A 4,930-nucleotide genomic window follows, 5' to 3' on the forward strand; every position below is an offset into this window, starting at 1 on the left:
TGAAGGAGAATGGGAAATCTTTAAAAAAATTCTTTCTCCTGTACAAAAGCAGGAGTTACTCTGTTGCATGAATACTTTTAAATCTTATGTACAACAGTTTTGTTCTAAGCTAGAGGGATGTGCTCTCAGGAAAGAGGCATCTCTGAAATCAATTAATTAATTTAATTAATTGCTTCAGCTTTGAAGCTGGAGACATTCTGTAGCTACAGGGCTTCCTGTGAGTAGGGAATTGCCCTTCTCAAGCCCAGTGCTCACCACCAGCCAGACTACATCCTTTTATTCCCATTAACCTTACCTTACCATGGAACCAAGCTGGTTAAACACATGGACGAAAAGATCCTGTTGCTAAGCAGAGCACTACTCAGTCAAATTCAGGATTCTGCTTTAAAGTGTAAATATATACTCGACTCTTTTACCATGAGGAAAGCAGCTAACAGCATCTCCAAAATGCAAGAACAAGTTAAACTACAACTTTAAAAACTACAGGTGATAATGCAAGCAAAAAGAACCAATGAATAAGTTTGAGTTTGGCACAGAAATTATAAGATAAATATCTGTCGTCTGTCATGGGAGACAGAAAACATACCATTACATACGGCACGAACCATCGTCTCTAGGTCATTTCCACATTCCTTCACAACCTCATCATCTGGAAAGCTTTGAGCAACAGAAACAGAAAGTAGCAGTAGGAGAGGCAGAAAAGTGGTCCAGAGTACCATGACAAGTTTGAACTGAGTAAAGAAAAGAGTTAGAGAGAAGTCAGATATGGGCAAAATAAGGTTAAGCATAGAATCTGAATCTTACACGCTTTGAGGATAGTTGGTCTCTCATCACTTGGATGTGTCTGTGGGAGACAAACATTTACAGTATTCTGAAAACAATTACAGCTGACAGACAGTGACATATTCAAGCTCATTTGGCAAGCTTGACTGTGAGTGGGGTTTGCATTGTGGCAGCCCATATCCAAAGTGAGTCCTCCATAGCGATGGGCTCTGTTTCTGAAATAATCAGATTTGCCATCAGATTAATTATTATTTCTGATATTCTTTATCTTTGCAGAGAGAATTTTGAAGTAGCAACTGGTTTCTGATTCATTCTTCCTTTTTTCAATTTGTTTTCTTTTAAATTTGCTTTGAAATTGATAGTGTGGGTAATACTTTTATCGATCTATTTTCTATGTGAGCCCTTCAAAATATGTATTCCTTTTCATTGATGTCAATGAAGTGTGGATTGTAACTGACAGACAGCAAGCAGCAGAGGGGAAAATCCTGACTTGATTATCTGCCTTAACCTAATATGCAATGCACTTGAAAAGGAATGTAAACAGGCAATAATTACAGAGTCCAGAATAATGATTGATACCAGTGGAGACTATGACTAAATAGTGATTATAATATTGATAATTCTCTGCAAAGCTAGCTAGCTAGCTAGTTAGATAGATAGATCAGAAAAATTAAAAGATATCAGAGGAAAAATAACTTTAATGATCACTAGGGGCTCACACTTAAACATGAAATGTAAAAAAGGAGAGGATTCCATCCTAACCCTCCATCGACTACCCCAGGGGTGGTGAACTGGCAGCCTATGAGTCCAGTTTGGTCTGCCAAACATTTGTTTGTGACCCACCAGCCCCCCCAACCCAATTTGGTGGTGATAGCACTGCCCCTGGGGTAAAGTATGGCACACACCAGAAGGACAGAGTGATTATCATCCCCATCATGGTGCTGGAAGAAATTTCAGCCTCTGTGCCCAACCCAGCATAACAACAGGGATACAGATTTCCCCTCACCTTAATCATCATATGATTGGTCTGAGGACCTGGGGAGTGGCATGGTGTTCATTTATTTATTATTTGATTTATACCCCGCCCTTCCTCCCGGCAGGAGCCCAGGGCAGCATCAGCTACATGGTAGAATGCAATACACAAGGTGAAAATATACTTACACATCTGAGGTAATTAAAAAAGGATTCAAAGTTGTGTTGAGAAAAGTGCTCTGGATACATTCTCACTGTCTCCTATGTTTATATCCTGGGGTGGAGTGGAAATGGCAGAGATTTGGTCAAAGCCACACCTTCTCAGCACCAGCACTTTTGCTGGTTCAGTTCACTAATGGCCTGTTCTGATGTTATCTGGGAGGAACTGCAAGACAACATCATTCAGCTTCATTGGGCTAATTGTAGAAGCCCTGGAGCATGATGAAGAACATCAATTATTTCTAGAATATATTGTTCTAAAGGCTTTTTATCACAATGGCTTGGGCCAAGAAGCCTGAGACATGAAGCTTGAATACATAGATTAATATATTTGAACACAGTTGGGTATTATGCCTTGTATGATTTGCTTGTGTGCTAAGGCAAGAGTGAAGCCATACCTGCTGCCCCTACCATTGCATCCCTGTCAACACTGTTGCTGTCCTCAGTTTGTTAGTGGATGGGGTGCTCTTCATGCCTAGGCTTCCCTGTGATGTGGAATCCTATGCAATCAGTCTTAGACATACAAAGTTACTTCATTTGGCACCAGTACCTGAAAGCTGACATTCTTCCAGCCACACAATGCTGTGTGGAAAATCTGCATTTTTCAGTACTGACCTAAGTGTGTTCTAGTGACTAGTACATGTAGTTAAAGCTTTCTATACTGGAGAGCATTGCACTTTTTGATTATCAGCATCTCATCTTTAAAATGGGAACCAAAATGAATTAACTTCCCAGGAGCAAATGAAAACTTATTTACATATTTCTGGCCTACTTCAGTGAACCTCTTCAAGGGTTCAGCAAATCATGAGGTTGTCCATGCTAGAATGCCAAGGGTTATTGGAGTAGTCTCTTGTGAATTATTGGGGATTCCATAAGGGTCCAAGGGCCCTGCCACAAGCAACTGCACATCCTGGAGTTCTTATGCTGGTATGCATAACTGCCAAGTGTCTCTAATTAATTGACATAAACTGAGGGTAGAAAATTCAGACTACAATTTGTTTTGCTCTGTGTGCCTAAGGTTTCACTTTACCAGTTGCCAGACATGATGGAGATTTCAGAAGCAAGATTCAGGGGGCTTACTTAAAATAAAAGAGAGAGGATGAACTCCTCATGAACAATGCTGAAGGCCTAATAAATCTTCATGCTGGCCCTATTCTGCTTGAAGCCATCCAGGGAGGGAGAGCCTCCCTCCCTCCCCAAATAATTAGTTATATCTCAAAATACCTGTCAAAACTGACTGCAATTGTTGCATATATAAAGTTGTCAATGGTAAGCCAAGAAAGGAGTGAATGTTTTTTCCCTCCTGCACATATATGGTTCATAGGGGTTCCGCAGAGTAGGTCCTCTTTTTGGGTGATGCCTTTTCTCCCACTGATTTTGATGATGTGTGATTGCCCATCCTATCCAGAAGCAGTAGAGAAGTGTCCAAGTCTTCAGCTATCTCCCCCAAGTTTCAGAAAGAGGAAGTGGGGTCTCACACGGGGGCTAAGAGAGAAGTGGAAACCTCATTTGACATGTCAGCTTTCATGATCCAACACCGACAAATTCACCAAAAGCTAGGCTTGAATCTCATGTACATCCCTATAAGAACCAGAGGAGGTAGACCATTATTATTATGCTAAAATAAAAGGGGAAGCAGGCCTTGAAAAGAGGGTTTATTCTCTGCCAGGGTCACTGAAAGTACAGAGACTTGCAAGGCATTGTGACAAATGAAGTTCACATTATTTTTCAAAAAATAAAGTTTTGTACCAATATAATAAAAATCTCAGTGATTTACATAAAAATATTTTCTAAAACAAAACTAAAAGTACGTATCAAGTAAAGCTGAGCAATGTAAAAATTGGAGAATAAAAAATTAATTTTAAAAGTCATTATTGTCTCCACCTCATCCATTACATGAGGCAGGGCATTCTACTGGGTGGGTGCTATCTTTGAGAAGGCCTGCTTCCACGTTATCATAATTCTCTGGTTGTGGAATGACCAGCAGGGTCTCCTCAGAATATCTTGTACATTGACATGGTTTGTACCTGAGGATGTGGTCTGCTAAATATTATCTCCCAAGTTGGTTAGGGCAATGTCTCCCAACCTGTGGGTCATGAAGCCTGTAAAAGTAGGTTGTTGTGAGCTTACTATAAGTAAACCCAAAATAATTATTGCTTGTAATCCTTAACTGGTAAGATGAATACCTCTTACAGCTGTTTGTTTTGTTGGCATATTATAATGCTGTGTTGGCACTTGTAACTGAATGCCAGAAAAAGCTTGAGACATTTTAACACTTGGGAACTGTTGTTGGAAGCTGGCAGCAGAGAATAAAACCCAAAATTCATGTGACGCTAAATTGAAGAGTCACCATACTAGGGATGGGATCTGCCTGGTGCGAATTCCCCATCATTACCAACACAGAGAAGGAGAAGTCAGGAGAAGAGGGCCCCTCAGGCCAAACGTTACAGCAGAGGCCTCAGCAACAGCCTCCCTGAGCAGGGTCAGGCTGTGAAGGATGAACAGGACGACGAGGTGCCACGCTGTGGGGAAAGTGGCAGGCTGCAATCTGGAATGGGCAAATATCCACTTAATTCTAGTCTCTTAATTCCATCTGCCAGTGCAGATCTTTCAACTCTGGTATAATATATGTAAAGCTGGGTGTTTCACTAAGCACCTTAGCAGCAGCATTTTGCACTACCTGCAGATTCTAAACCAAGCAAAAGGGTAACTCCACATACAGTACATTACAGTAATCTAATTGTGAGTGTATGGACTAATGTACTAATGTTATCCCTGTACAGGAACAGTCTTAGTCTGTGTTCAACAGAAGTTGGCAATGGATGCTAAAAGCCATTGAGATCTCCTAGGCAATGGATCTAGAAGGAACTATCCCCAAACTATGGAACTGCTCCTTCAGAGAGATAAGCCCCATCCAGAGCTGGGACACAACCCAGTTCCCAGACTTGAATCCATA

This window comes from Rhineura floridana, chromosome 4, assembly GCF_030035675.1.
Source record: "Rhineura floridana isolate rRhiFlo1 chromosome 4, rRhiFlo1.hap2, whole genome shotgun sequence".
Classification (NCBI taxonomy): domain Eukaryota; kingdom Metazoa; phylum Chordata; class Lepidosauria; order Squamata; family Rhineuridae; genus Rhineura; species Rhineura floridana.